The sequence below is a fragment of the Crotalus tigris genome, unplaced genomic scaffold (genome assembly GCF_016545835.1).
Source record: "Crotalus tigris isolate CLP2741 ecotype Arizona unplaced genomic scaffold, ASM1654583v1 scf7180000017658.5313226, whole genome shotgun sequence".
NCBI lineage: Eukaryota > Metazoa > Chordata > Lepidosauria > Squamata > Viperidae > Crotalus > Crotalus tigris.
This window is the reverse complement of record NW_024096545.1, coordinates 468246-484824: the sequence shown is the minus strand read 5'-3', so window position 1 is coordinate 484824 and position 16579 is coordinate 468246. Positions and strand designations below refer to the sequence as shown.

At 36.9% G+C, this 16579-nt stretch overlaps 1 protein-coding gene across 2 annotated transcripts in view; it reads left to right on the top strand.

Moving 5' to 3' along the window:
- IL1RAPL1 (interleukin 1 receptor accessory protein like 1) overlaps nt 1–16579 on the top strand; it is an 877062-nt gene that overhangs the window by 651514 nt on the left and 208969 nt on the right. The gene's annotated exons all lie outside the window — the stretch shown is intronic.

Genomic DNA, 16579 nt, shown 5'->3' with positions numbered 1-16579 from the left:
TTGTGTCTGACCATTTTATTAGCAGGACTGGTGGTTGAGAAGTAATTAGTATTTTTTTTTTCATTTTTAAATTTTGGGTCACACTTTTACAGTAAAAAATTTAAAAAATATTTTCAATTCAGCAATGATTTTTTAAAATAAATAAATTATTTACCTTTTGCATGTAGTCAATCACTGTACACTCACCCACACATGTCATACAACCCGCCTTGCCTACTCTACAAGGATTACCTTTATAGTTGAAAAAAAAAACCCTTCAATTTTTAGTGTATCTAAAAGACTAGGATTTTGTTCAAGGTAAGTTAATACTATTAATGTTACCATGCACTGTGTGGCTTTAAATTACAAGAAGGCATTTTATTAAACTTTTGGGACATTTACCACTGGCATATCCATTTAGTTTAATGAATGGATATGCCAGCTTTCTATGTGGAATAAAATTAGTCCAATAAAACAAAATTTGGTTGCTTGTAAAAGTTTGAATTATTTTTAAGAAGTTGTCAAACAAGGTGGAAAAATTTATATTTGGAGTTTAATATGAATATTGTCTTGAAACAAATTAAAGTTGAAACTTTGTCAGTGAACAGAGTACTTTTAATTTATCTTTAAGTTAAACCCAATTTAATAAATAAATCTGATTAAACTTCATACTGTATGACCAATACATAATTAATATATATTATTATTAATAATAATAATACCTCCAAATCACAAGACATTGGCTTTATTCTTATTCTTCCCCTCTACAGTTTGAATATAAAGTATAAAAGACTAAAAAGAGATTTTCGTAGACATCCCAGCTTTGAATTATCCAATGAAACAAAACAGCAAAATTTCACTGTCAGGCAAGCTTCCATGCCAGCTGCCTTTCTTTCCTCTCGCTTCGCCCTCTTTTTAACCTCACACCCCACCTTCTGTAAGGGAAGGCAAAAGGCTCACTCATCCTCTCGTGAAAGATGGCCTCCATGTTATGTGTCTCCCCACCACCACCATTGGCTTCCACACCACATGGTTTGACCCAACCAATCAAGCCATACTCTGGCTATGGTACTCCGGCGTCTCCTAAAGGAGGCGGACAGCACCGGAGGGGACCCCGCTCAGGTGGGCTCACACTACCACCAGCGGGGCATTTTCAAAAGCAAACGAGGATAGGAAGGGCAACAATAGGAAAAGAACACAACTCTGAAAAATCCGTTGAAAAAAGGTTCCAGTGTGTTCTATGACAAAAAAAAGCCCTGTATTCATCTAAGAGGACAGATTTCTTCTCAAAGTCCTTCTATTATCAAATCACCTTTGAATTAGAGGAAACTTTCACAATCAGTTTGTAAAAATAATATGGACACTATATATGTTGATGCAATAATGGTCAATAGGTAGTACTTATAAAAAGGCTTTTCTGTGCCAAATTATCAAGACTATACTTATAGCTAACATAGAACAGGGTTGTTTCCAACATTTTTCGTTGGATTCTTTATACTAAATGAAGCCTAATATTGATCTTCCTTCCTTCCTCTGTCCCTTCTTCCCTCCTTCCTATTGTCACCCTGGCATCAAAAAAGTTTTAATTTATCTGTGATACCAGGCAAATATTACATAATAGCTCTAATCTTTGCATATCCCTAGCAGCACTAATTGCCTACTTGGACATATAAGAATTTTTCTTAGTTTCATTTATCCAAGAATGAGCAGTATGTTATCCTAGATGAATACAACTACAGTATTCCTAGCAGTCCTCATTATAATCCATGCAAGCTGATGCTGCTGAGAGATGCAATCCAACAATTTTTGGAGGCTATGGATCCATTTCTGAGCCTTTTTTCATTGTTCTTCTTTCATTTCAAATAAACTAGGGAAAAAAAAACAGGTAATGGAAAAGTGATATACAGATGTTTTTCCTCCTCACTACAATGCTTGTTGAATTGCCTTTGGAAGCTAAAATAGAAGTTATCAATTCAGCAGCAATAGTAGGCAAATTTTAGGCCTATGGATCTTCAAAGGGCTTTCCAAGACTTTGAGGGCCTTTTCAAAAAACAAACAAACCATAAAATAAAGCAAGACCACATACTTTACTGAAGCAGAATAGTCTTGTAACTTCATTTTGCTTGCTTATATTGACTCCTGCATATGTATATTAGATTGGTTGATCAATGAAAAGTGATTCTGCTTGAGTTTACTTTTAGCTATAGTAAGCATATATAGGACAAGAACCTCAAATTGTTGAATTTTACTGTATTTTTATAATACTATATTTGCATCAGCCTTACTTCTATGAGTTCAGGATAGCATGCATTGCTGATTTGTTGGCTTAATTTAGAATAGTCTTTTGTAGTGTTTTTTTTTTTTCTAAAAAAAAAAAGGTGCCGGAACTCACACACGTCATGCAACCCGCCTTGCCTACCCTACAAGGTTCCATCCAAAAAAGGTGCTGGAACTCCGTTCTGGGCATTCTATGAGAAAAAAAGCCCTGGTCTTTTGAAATAGAAGGGAAACTAGGTTCACATATTGGGCTAAGAAACAGTATACTCAGCCATGGTTTATTGGATAAGAGGAATTGGCTTATTTTACACAAATGATAATTCAGCCAGTAAACCACATTATGATTGGTACAGTATATGAGACAAGAAACCCCTATGAGAAACCCCTAGTATTGGTATGGCATAAAAATATTCCAGTAAACATTTGATGAATTCAACCCAAGCTGAAATACCTGACTTAATGGAACTCAGTTTTCTTTTAATGAATTAATTTGCAAATATGCTTTCCCATGTAATTTTTATGATACAAAGGGACAACATTATTTGTTTCTATCATTTCAACATGATTATTCATACACTTAGGTTTAGCTTCTAAACAACTTCTGATTTCCTGGCTATATCTAGGACAGGGTTCTTCAAACTTGGCCCTTTTATGACTTGTGGACTTCAACTCCCAGAATTCCTTAGCCAGGCACACTGGCAGAGGAATTATGGGAGTTGAAGTCCACAAGTCATAAAAGGGCCAGGTTTGAAGACCCCTGATCTAGGACTTGGAGTTGGAACATTTTTCTTGAATAGGGAAAGTAACAATTAGGCTCCATGAAAAGACTGGATTTCACTTATCCTATAAAACCAAGAATATTTCTTTTTTTAAAAAAAAATGCTAGTCAAAGTAACAATGAGAATCTGCATCTAAGCAAGTTACTCTTGAATTTCAAGATTCAACAAAAAAGATTTGTTAAAGTTGTGTCTTAGACTGGAAGATCTAAAGCAGTGTTTCTCATTTCTGGGAGTTGAAGTTAGCATATCTTAAAATTGCCAAGTTTGAGAAACACTGCTTTAAAGTAAATTTCCAGTTTTTCTAGGGTTGGTTGAAAACAGAAATCCTGCTAGAAAGTATAAGAATTCTCCAGATGAACTGACTAGGATGTCAAGAGGTTCAGCCTGACTGCTGGCAGCAATCATATTTCCTTAATAGGTAACCTTTAAGAAGACTTGCAAGAAAAGAGGGATACATTATTTTCTTCTACTTTTTAACCTTTTTAACCTTCAGATTTAATTAACAGATTTAATTTTCAGCTTGTGCTGATGTTGAATAGACCTTGAGTTCACAGAAATTTTTTGGTAAAAGTGTGACTTTTGTAAAGAAATGCTAAAATGCCATGGCTCTTACTGAACTGAATGCAATTCAGGGCAATTTTTGTGATCAGCAACAAAATAACTAGATGATATGAGGCTACCTTCTCAATTAGTTCCATTTTCTTTAGTTTGTATTTTTTTTTTTTGAAAAAAATAACTTTTCTTTATGAAAACCAATAAAATGAGGATTTGGTGATTTATAGGTTAAAAACTAAAAACTTCTTACTAATTTTCTGTTTGTGTAAAATTCTATTTCAATAAAAATATATTAAAATCACTTAGCTTGAAAGCTTTGAAAGTTTTTTTTAAGAAAAAAATTGAGTCATAGTTTGAGACATTGGATATATAAACTGTCAGTGAAAATGTGTCTGCTTTTATTATTATCAAATTTTCATTGAATTTCCTTCAAAAATAATATATGTTAATATGACGGGTGGAGGCCCAGTTGAATTAGTTTTTATTGTTTTGTGGGTTTAATAGCATGGAAAATGTTTCTATTTTGAAGAAAAATAATTGGGGGTCGGCCTAATTATTCTTTAATAATATTTTTTTATTTCTTTCTAAATGCAATGTGATATTTCTTTCTCAGGAATTTGAATGAAAAATTGGAGAAAAAAATGTAGCATAGAACTTATATGAAAGCATGTGCAATACTCCAAAATTTTTAATGTAATATTTGGCAGACACAAAAGCAAGATTCATTATATTTTCAAGTGGATAAAAATAATATGTTGGCTTTCTTAAATATTCCATTAGGGTAAAACTATGTAGGTTGTTTATTGTGCTTCCAACCTTTTATCTAATTAATTCTATTGTTTTATGAACTGTTCTGACCAATAATATGTAGTAATTAAGAAAATATCAAAAGGTGTTAGATGCTTTATGATTTCCATGTGTTTTTGATAACTGGGCATAATGTATGAATAGGATTTTTAACAATCCAATTTCTATTGGTTCCATCAAAAGCAAATAATTTTATAGGCAACATAAACTCTTTTACATGAGCATATTTTAAGTGTGCAAAGATATTTGAAATATTTGTTGACTGCATAGCTTTTTAAAATGTTCCTCACATTTCTCAGAATTATATCATACAATGAGAAATACATCTCATTTCTGCATAACAGGTATGCTCTTTTGAAGTAATTTGATATGAAGTTCTTCCATTTCCATCCAATTCAATTGTTTCTACTTCATGATAGAAAGTAAGACATATAATAATTTTACTATCCCATAGTGAAAAAACAGTTACTATTTTAAATTCTCTATATATTTGCATTGGATTAGCATTGCCTGTTGACATAATCTGGAATGGGTGACAATTGTGTTTTATACTAATATTAAGAAGCAGATCAGATTTTGCTCTTTATTGGAAAAGGTAGTTTTAAAAGGCCATCAGTAGACAAGATGTCCAGCTAATATCATTTTTGACAATAATGAGATACAAGAATTCAAAGAGATGCAAATTGTTGTTGGACTATCCTGGCAAAATGACTTATAAGCAACTGAACAACTAAACAGCAACAACAAAAGTTCGACTTATGCCAAAATAACAATATTTTTAGACATAGGTTATCAGTACAGAAATATATCTGGATAGCTTGATACAACAACAAATATAATTTACAGGCTGAGAATTGAAAAATTCCATCATAGAAGGCAAAATATTTTATGGCAGCTTGGCAAGAAGATATACAGGTAATTCATATCAAGGTTTCTATTCTATATGGTAATTATATTACAGGAAAGTTTTAAGAAAATTATTTGATAGTATAATATTAATAGTATTGCTTGGAAATTCTATGGGTGAAAGGGGCAGCTATATATGCAGATACCCAACCAGTGTGAAAAAAATGTACAATAGATCTGTGAGGTCTTTAGTGTTCTCTGAGGTTGGTTGTTTTCTTGCAGATGCTTCATTACCAAACTAGGTAATATAATGAGTGCTATCTAGTTTGGCAGTGAGTATTATCTAGTTTGGTAATGAAATGTCTGCAAGAAAATAAACATGCTCAGAGAGCACTAAAGACCCCATATTTCAACTCTGAGCTACAATATTTCTTTCAAATATAGATCTGGCCTATAGAATGGGAAAAGGAAACAATTAAATGTTAATGGAGGTGAACCAGAAGTTCTGAGAAAGTAGAAGCTTGAGAAAAAAACTCAAAAGAAACCGAGTTTGATTTTATTTGGTATAAGATGGGGCAGAGAAAGTCTATAGCAGGGGTGTTAAACTTGCAACATCACGTGACATGTCGCTATGTATCATGACTTTTTTCCATTGCCAGCAATGGAGTAGGTATGATTTCAGCATAACGCATCCAGCCCATGGGCCGGCAGTTTGACACCCCTGGTCTATAGGCTCTGGATGTGTTAGTATACCCTTCAACAATGAACAGCATTCTTGGAATCCCTGCTGCTCCTATTTCTAAACATGGCTTACATCAAAGGGTTAACAATTGCCATTAATATAAGTAGCAATACAATATAATTAATTTAGGTCTAATTTAGGTCATTACTTTAATCCCATGGAACTTTGGAATTATACAACATTAGAAATTACAAAAAAAACAAATGAGAGTGGGGAAATTATGATCTTGGAGACTTTAGCAAACTACAAAACAAATTGAGAATACAATGGTTTAAATATCATCTCACCTATGGCTCATTGGAAAGTCTTGTGCTGTTTGGAGATAATAAAATATAATGTTCCACTTATAAATCAATGAAATGTTAGCAGTTAGTGACATAATAAATTCAACAAACAAGCAAAAGAATAAATGTGTAGCCTCCCAGGTCAAAACTTTCCAGATCAGTTGACTTATATTGTAGTACACATTTAATAATAATAATAATAATAATAATAATAATAATAATAATAGTAAAGTTGGAAGGGACCTTGGAGGTCATCTAGTCCAACCCCCTGCTCGGGCAGGAAACCCTACACCATTTCGGACAAATGGCTGTCCAGTCTCTTCTTAAAAACTTCCAGTGTTGGAGCATTTACTGCTTCTGGAGGCAAGCTGTTCCACTGATTAATTGTTCTCACTGTCAGGAAGTTTCTCCTTAGTTCTAGGTTGCTTCTCTCCTTGATTAGTTTCCACCCGTTGCTTCTTGTCCTGCCTTCAGGTGCTTTGGAAAATAGCTTAATTCCCTCTTCTTTATGGCAGCCCCTGAGATATTGGAATACTGCTATCATGTCCCCCCTTGTCCTTCTCTTCATTAAACTAGACATTTACATATGAACGTTCTGTCTTGACCTGAAACTTTAAAACTTTGTTTTCTTTTTGTTGTTATTTTAGAAAATACCCATCTGTGAAGCCACGATTTTGATTGTTGCAGCTTTTTCTTTTAAGCTTCTTTTTTTCTTTTTTAAGCAGGCCCTTGGGAATAGCAATGAATGTTCAAGAACCTTAATATAAAAAAGAAGCAGTATCTGCAATTTACCTCAATTACTAGGTTGGCTCAAATTTTATGTCAGCTGCAATTAGACATGAATAGATAATGAGGAATCTCAACATCTGTTCACACATGTGTCATCCATTCCAAATATTCCCAAATTATCCATGGTCATTAGGGGCCACATCAATTTAAAACTTTATGAACAGTCCTTTGAAATAGTTTAATCTGCATTTACTTTATGTATACCGCCTTCCTTTTCTTAGTACCAGACACATTTGCATCACATCAAAGCTCTTCTCCAATAAGGTTTGTATCCTCTATTTGAAATGTTTCATTCAAATCTAGGGAGCCATACTTATTCTTAAGTTTTAATATTTTGGAATATAAAGGAAGAGCAAATTATATTATTTTTTAAATAAAGTTGAAAGTATTATCCAACTCTATTATTTGGAGTTGTAAGATATCTGGAATGCATCATATCAAGAAAAGTTATTCTAGTAAGGCAAATATTTTCTGTAATATATATAGATTCAGACTAGAGATGAATATACCAAATTAATAAAAGCATAGGTGATTCAGATACCTTATTGGTTTGTAATGCGAAATACCACTATGCATTCTTCTGCACTCTCCATAGCCCCTCAAGTGACAAAAAGTGCCAAATAAATGGGAATGAGGGAACTATAAAAATTCTTCCTAATCTAAGCATGTTTTCTTTACAAGATTTCAAATAACTGAATATCACATTACCTTAAAATAACTCAGTAATGTATGCAAAATCCCTATCTAAATGTCAGATTCAACAAAGTGATTCTATTATATTTGTGATCCTAAGGAAATAATATAATTTACAGTTTTATCACTATACTTGAATGCTCAGAGAAAAATAGTATTTGTTGTTTGTCAAAGTTTTACTGTTAGACACCTGGTTTTGTTCTGGGAGCAGAAATCATGCCTTGCAATATTGTATCTAAAATACGGTTATTTTTATATCTTAACTATGTAACAGCTTAAAATGAAGTGTCAGCATGATCTGTAATAGCATTTCTAGATCTGTTTAGAAAACCTTTCATAGAATGACATGTGACTAGAAAAATCAAATTAATCTGGAAATCTGTTTATAAAGAATACTAGGTAATTAGTACATATTAAATTCTGACCTATTGTGGGCAAATATTGATCCATGTAAATAATTCTGTACTTAAAAGCTTCTTTTCTAGAAAATATTCATATTCCACCAAAGTAAAGTTCTGGGGCCTCACCTGGTGGGTAAGGTTCAAATCTAAAATGACTCAAGGACATTCATGACACATACATGGGATGAAGGTTTGTCATTAATCGCAAATGCCTTTATCCAGACGTTTCATAGTCTTTAGTGGAGCTTCAACTACAGACAAATCTTTGTGAGTTGTAGTTTTTCTATCGAATAAAATGGAAAGGCTGATGCTGTATTGTGATAAATGTCCTAGTAAATCTATGTTGAAATAAGAAGAGACAATCTGCTCACCAAGCATATAGAAATGACCTAGTGAAATACTCTGGAAAAAACAAGAGAAAAATTTTAATGCATCCTAAATAAATTATGAAAATTGCACATTATTCTTCATAGAGGTTACAAAGGTCTAGGGTCACGCAAACAAAACCTCAATCCACTGTTATATAAGGTAGCATACCTTACAATGACAAGGTTGCTGTGAGACAGATTGATGTTACAGATAAGATTGCCACACAATTTCTGTGACATGAACATTTCTAATCCCTTGCTGTTTAAAAACAGCATTATTTTCACAAAGAAAGCTGCCACCTGGGGTCTGTGGCCTCCAGTAAGTAATGCATCAGTTCGTAAAATAAACGGAACTTGTTTTTCCCTATCCTGCATGTCTTTTGTACTAGGATTATTAGAGCAGCTGCTCTACTTTTTAGAGACCATGATAGAACTTTGCTTTGAAAGGAGTTAAGAGATTTATAAGAAAAGTGTCTGCAGAAATACTATCTGATAAGAAATAATTGAGCTGAGACTGACATAAAAGACAAATCTACATTTTAATAGCATACTGGGCAGTCTCTGAAAGATGACTATATAGTGATAATGTGGAGTCTTTTTAAGGATGTTATAAAGAACTACTAGTTAAATTAATGGCATTTTAAAAAAAGAAAAAGACAAGAAAAAATATGCATATTTCTTACTGAATCCACAGGCCATCTTTCCACCTAAATTTTCCTATTTTCATGGGACACTATTGAAAGTCCAGCCATCAAGTTATTTTTAATATATATATACATCAGACACTTTAACTCCTTATCCAAAAAGGCAGGATAAGAAAGATTATAGTTTGGTAGCAAAAAATAATTACTATTTCAGGGTCATCATTCCTTGCTATGCAAGGATAGGGATTCAGAAACTTGCAAATATATTTATCTTTTCTGGCCCTTTTCATAATCAAAGTACCAGCAGTAAATTGTGGATTAATAATTTACCAGGAGCTGTTTACAGTCCTTTAAAATTGCAGACTGTACTTTTGCAATAGGCCAATTCCATATCATTTTATGCATGCCTCTTTCTTAAACCAGAGTAGTTTGATATTGCTTCTCGCTATTGACATTAGTTAGATTCTATAGTATTCCCATACTTTTTTATTTATTTGAATTTATTAGCCACCTAACTCCAAAAGACAGCATCATCACCAGATGGATTTGTAACTGGCTGACAAACTTCTCTCAATGTATAGTCCTTAATGGAACTATATCTTCATGGAGAGAAAGAATGGGATACCCCAAGATTCTTTTCTAGTCTCAGTACTCTTCAATATCTTCATAAATTATTTAGATGAGGGAATAGAAGGGGAGCTCATCAAATTTGCAGATGACACTAAGCTGGCAGGAATAGCTAACACCCCAGAAAATAGGCTCAAGATTCAGAAGGATCTTGACAGACTTGAACACTGGGCCCTATCTAACAAAATGAAATTCAGTGGAGAGAAAAGTAAGGTATTACACTTAGGCAAGAAAAATATTTATGTGTGTTCTCCATATTTTTTTAAAGATCACAGAGAGAAAGGCTTTGAGATAAAGTGCAAGCTCTTTTAGAGTTTCAGATGTAATTGGTCTTGTTCTGGAAACAAACATTTTCATGATAGATGGGTATAACCTAAAGATATTTCTACTTATATTTGATTATCACTTCCTTCTTATGTCAATTGTTCTCCTTGGGTCCTTGGCTTCATTTAACCATAATTTCTCCTTTGGAAAAACACTGAAGCAAAGTCTTAGTTCTGCTTTAGCCTTTTTGACTTCCTTTCTGTAGATATGTGCTACTTAGCTGTGATTCAATGGGAATTATACCAGTATTCAATCTCCTATATATCTCCTTTTAATCTTAGTTAAAATCTCCTTATGTGCACACATTGGTTCCAGCTGTCCACCATTTCCCTCCTCTTTTTGTAATAGAGTGTGATTGTACTTGTAATATCTTATTTTAAGAGGTTACTGATCCCAGAGCTACAGCTATTAAGCCTATTGCTTAATAGCCCAATAGCCCAATTGTTAGAGCTATTATGCCAGTAAAGTCAGAGTAATTAGATTTCATTTGATTTAGAACATCTTCATTCATTACAAAAGAGCCAATAAACTAGAAATTCAAGTGAGTTATATGTCTGCTATTCTACATCAGTCCCTCTAAGAGCAAACTCAGCTAGAGAATATTGACAGGACTGTAACTAATATGGGCTGTTGAGAACAAGGCAAAAGCATACTCAAGAAAACCTTGATGTTTCCAGAAGTACAACATTTTGCAAAATATTAAAGCAAAGAAAACCAGAAGAAAAGGAAATATAAGATTAGTGATGGAATGAAGTATCCAGCAGGAACAAGATGAGAATGATGAGCTAAAACACAGGTGTCAAACTCGCCACATCATGTGACATGTTGCGATGCATCACAACTCTTTTTGCATTGCTGGTAATGGGGTGGGCGCAGCTTTGATATAATGAAACCAGCCCTGCAGGCTGGCAGTTTGACACCCCTGAGCTAAAACATTAACCAGGAACATTTCATGCAAGACTTTGAATAAATATTCCATTTTGCTTTTCTGGTGTAATTTGGCATCTTAGGAAATTGATAAAATATTTGGGTGACTGAATAAAATCAGAGCTTTATGACAGTTCTAAACTAGCATATTAGTCACCAAATACTAATACTTTTAATATCACTGTTAAATTTGACTAGTAGGTCACCTGATCTCCTCCTAAAAGATACAAACTGGAGCACTTTGCAAATTGAAAGGAATGTTACCAAATTGTTTAGGCAAAGCAACTCCCTTCAGGTGGCATCAGAATCTTTATGTTTGAAGGGTGCTTACTCCATCAACTCTCATCACATAGATAAAAGCAGTGAAAAAGGTAAGGGCAGTAACTGATAATTATGCAATTTTCAGGATATTGTTAGAATCAGCTTTCTAGTTCTTCATTTTTACTGTTCCTTAGGACAGGTATTGATAGCTTCACCTAAACCATTTCATTCAAAATTATCAAGGAGAAATATCATACAATCAAATGCTCATTTTTAACGGAAAGATTGAAAATGTTTACTTTTGCACAATGCCAGATTCATTTTCAAGATAGGTACTCAGTGTTAAAGCAATGTGTTGCATTTTGCAAAACATTGGCAGGCTGTGAATTGCTTGTGGCACTTTCTATCAGGACACCCACACTGAAATAACATTTTAGCATATCTTTCCTTTTCCTTCCAATACCCTTCTTGATTCTTATAAGCCCTTTTGCCATTTTTTGCCTATTCTTTCTCACTGAAGCTTCATAGCATCTCCTTTTTCCCATCACATTAGAGAATCAGCTGTGATTGGGTCTGGCCTCGCCTGGGCTAGGCTTTCCTGGGGCAGCTGTAGCTTGTGCCACTTGCACTGCCATGCTGGATCATACTGGGGCAGCTGGCACTTTCAAGGCAGCTGTCACTGGGCACATTAGGCTTTCTTCCCAAGGTTGAATACAGTGGTTTCCTTCTTGCAGCCCTTGAGACAAAGCAAGGCAAGTGGGTCCAGAGCCACATGTTCCTGGGATAACTTGGCATACCACAAGACAGGCTGCAGGGCAGCCAAAAGGACAGATATGGGGTAGAATAGGCAGATTGGAGGAGTTGAAGGGGAGGCAGACCTTTATCTTGAAAGACTTACTTTGGAAACCAAGGCTCCAGGCTGGGAGGGATCAAGCTGAGACTGACTTTATTTATTTATTTATTTGTTTATGAGACTTATATACCGCTTTAAGTGCGAGCACTCTCTAAGTGGTGTACACCAGTAAGCAATGTATATATATATATTTACATTGCCCCCAACAATCTGGGTCCTCATTTTACCTACCTCGGAAGGATGGAAGGCTGAGTCAACCTTGATCCAAACTTGGATTGAGATAGGTCCTTGGCTAATGACCAGTGGAATTCAGTTATCAAAGACAATATGGAATGCTGGGACTGCTGTTGTGAAATGGTGCAATCATGTGAACTTTATGACATTGCTTAGTAATAGAAATTTCAGTCCCAGCTGCCACTGAAGTTGAGGACTATATTTTATATGCACATGGAAGGATTTGACATTACCTAGAATGGAAAAATGGGTGGTGAAGTTGGCTGAAATGACAAAATTGACAGCTTTGATTAGAGAAAAGATATTGATTCATTTTAATGATGATTGGAAACCCCTTTTGAACTTTGTGCATGAAACATAAAAAATGAAATTATATATGACATATGGATTTGATGATTAGAAGAAGTGGTATATAATAAAAATGAAAAATATATTATAAACTTACTGTAAGAATTTAATGTAAATATATACTTATATCTGCTCTGAAAGAAAGTTTTCTTTATATTTGTTTTCTGTATTTTTTTCTGCACTTTTGGCTTTGTTCTCTGTTTCTTGCTTTATTTTTTCTCTTTTTCTTATTTTAATTATTCATTTCTGTTATCTTTCTTGTTTAAAAAATTAATAAAGTTATTGTAACTCAAGGATTACTTGGATATATATATATATTCTAATATATGTGTATGTGCAATATATATACACACATTGTAATAACAATATTTAATAGTTCACAAAACAATTAAAAATAAAAAACCCTCCCAATCATAAAGTAAAATTTAATAAAAAGTCTATAAAACTTTTATGGAAAAGAAAATGTTTTCATTTAGGCCCTGCTAGATGACAACATTTAAGGGAAGAGACCTAGAGCAGAGGTCCCCAATCATTGGTCCATGGACTGGTACCAGGCCACGGCGTGCAAGCAACCGCACAAACAAGCAAAGCCCCATCCGCAAGGCAGCATATAAAACCACACCCCCTCCAGTCCACAGAAAAACCTCTCTCCATGGAACCGGTCCCTGGTGCCCAAGAGGTTGGGACCTCTGACCTAGAGCTCCCCAACATAACTTACCCTCAGAGAAAGATGATCCTGTACATAGCCTAGTCCAGGGGTAGGCAACCCAAAACACTCAAAGAGCCACTTGGACCCGTTTCCCACCAAAAACAAAACATCGGGAGCCGCAAAACCCTTTTGATATCTAAAATGAAGATAACACTGCATATATCCTTTTTTACCTTTATTATAGGTGTGTGTGTGTGTGTGTGTGTGTGTGTGTGTTTGTGTGTGTGTGTGTGTGTGCGTATGTGTGTATATATACACACACACACACATTAAAAATAAAAGTAAAAATATGACTCTTGGGAATATCCACACTATGAAAACAATGATCACCAAGAGAATGCTTTAAGAGAATAAAATTACATACACACACAGGTAAAAAAAGGATATATGCAGTGTTATCTTAATTTTTAGATGTCAAAAGGGTCTCTCTCTCTGTGTCTCTCTCCCTCCCTCCCTCTCTATCTGCCCTTGGTCTGCCACTCCTCTTCCCCCATTCTCTCTCTCTCTCTCTCTCTCTCTCTCTCTCTCTCTCTCTCTCCCTCTCTCTCTCTCTTTCTCTCTCTCTCTTTCTTCCCCCCTCCTATCTGCTGCTCACCTGGCAAGCTTCAAACTGTTGTCCAACAAGCTCAGGGGTAAGCAACCTCGTCTCTTTTATGACTCATGGACTTCAACTCCCAGAATTCCTGAGTCAGCCTAGCTGGGCTAGCTAGCTCTCTCCTGCCCTTCCTGCTTCCTGCTTCCTACAGAAACGCAGCAAAGGGAGGAGCTCCGCCCAGCAAGCTTTTCAGCTCTTCCGAGAACACTGTGAGTGCACTCTCTTTTACACACACATACACACACACACAAAGAGAGAGAGAGAGAGAGAGAAGCAGGGAAGCAGGGAAGCACAATTGCCTCTCTCTGTCTCTGTCTCTCTCTGCAAAGGCAGAGGAGGCTGGGAGCCACCGGGGAAGGCTCAAAGAGCCGCATGCGGCTCCGGAGCCACAGGTTGCTGACCTGTGGCCTAGTCCATGGGTCAGCAACCCATGGCTCCGGAGCCGCATGTGGCTCTTTGAGCCTTCTCTTGCTCCCAGCCTCCTCCGCCATTTGCAGAGAGAGAGACAGAGACAGAGAGAGGCACTGTGTGCTTCCATCTCTCTCTCCCTCCCTCCCTCCCCCCCCCTCTCTCTCTCTCTGTGTGTGTATGTGTGTTTGTATGTGTGTGTGTGTGTGTGTGTGTGTGAAAAGAGTGGCCTCACAGTGTTCTACGATGAGCTGACAAGCTTATTAGGTGGGGCTCCTGCCTTGGCTGTGTCTCTGCAGGAAGCAGGAAGGGTAGAAGAGAGCCAGCCCAATAAGAATGTGTGTCAGCTTGCCAGGTGAGCAGAGAGAGAGAGAGAGAGAGAAAAGCAGGGAAGCAGGGAAGCGCAATTGCCTCTCTCTGTCTCTGTCTCTCTCTGCAAAGGCAGAGGAGGCTGGGAGCCACAGGGGAAGGTTCAAAGAGCCGCATGCGGCTCCGGAGCTGCAGGTTGCTGACCTGTGGCCTAGTCCATGGGTCAGCAATCCATGGCTCCAGAGCCGCATGTGGCTCTTTGAGCCTTCTCTTGCTCCCAGCCTCTTCCGCCATTTGCAGAGAGAGAGACAGAGACAGAGAGAGGCACTTGCGCTTCCATTCTCTCTCTCTCCCTCCCTCCCTCCCTCTCTCTCTCTGTGTGTGTGTGTGTTTTTGTGTGTGTGTGTGTGTGTGTGTGTGTGAAAAGAGTGGCCTCACAGTGTTCTACGATGGTGGGGCTCCTGCCTTGGCTGTGTCTCTGCAGGAAGCAGGAAGGGCAGAAGAGAGCCAGCCCAATAAGAATGTGTGTCAGCTTGCCAGGTGAGCAGAGAGAGAGAGAGAGAGAGAGGAAAGAAAGATAGAAAGGGAGAGGGAGAGGGAGAGAGGGAGAAAGAGAAAAAGAGAGAGAGAGAGGAAGAGGAAAGAGAGAGAGACAGAGAGAGGGGGGAGAGAGAGGGAGAGGAGAGAGGGAGAGGGAGAAAGAGGGAGAGAGAGAGAAAGAGAGAGGGAGAGAGAGGAAAGAGAGAGAGAAAGAGGGGGGAGAGAGGGGAGAGGAAAGAGAGAGAGAGAGGGAGAGAAAGAGAGAGGGAGAGAGAGGGAGAGAAGAGGGAGACAAAGAAAAAGAGAGGGAGGGAGGGAGAGAGAAAAAGGGAGGGAGGGAGAGAAAAAGAGAGAGGGAGAGGGAGAGGAGAGAGGGGGGAGGGAGAGAAAGAGAGAGAGAGAGAGAACTCATGCAGAGCACCCTCTATTTCTTTTTAATTAAACTCTTCAAACAAGCCCCTCCCTCTGGTGCACACGCGCACAAGTTTTGCAGCCCCCAGTGTTTTCTTTTCTGTGGGAAATGGGTCCAAGTGTCTCTTTGAGTGTTTATGGTTGCCGGCCCCTGGCCTAATCCATGGGTCCCCATGCCCCGATACATGGAGCAGTACTGGGCCATGGCATGCCAACAACCAGGCTGCACAAATAAGCAAAACCCCATCTGCAAGATGCAGGCAGTACACAAAACCACGCACCCTGAGGTCCGCGGAAAAACCTCTCTCCACGTAACCAGGCCCTGGTGCCCAATACATTGGTGACCTCTGGCCTAGTCCCATATCATTTAGGATTTTAAAGGTGATATACTTTGAATTGCACCCAGAAAGAAACTAAAAGCCAGGACAGGTCATGCAGCAGTGATGTAATATGAGCACATCATAGAGTGTCCAGAACTGCTTGTGCCATCATATTCTGGACTGGTCAGTTTCCAGATGGCCTTCAAGGGCAATCCCATGTAGAACACATCACAGTAATCCAACCAAGCAATGATGTAGGGTGGTGCTGATTCTTATATGCATTGATCATGTGCTTATGTATTTATGCAAACATCTAAGTCTCCTTATCTGCCTTAAATCTTCTTTGTGCTGCCACCGAGATTTCAATAGTTTGGAATAGCTTTGCAAACACTGTCTCTGTCTGCTTGACATTTTTTCTCTTTCTCATGCCTTTTCCCACATTTTTTATATCATTGTTTATTTTTCTTGATCTCTTCTTATTAAATCTGCTATGTAGAAGTCTATTGCCCTGCTTTTCTTACAATAAAGTCTATTACAACTTCTAACTAT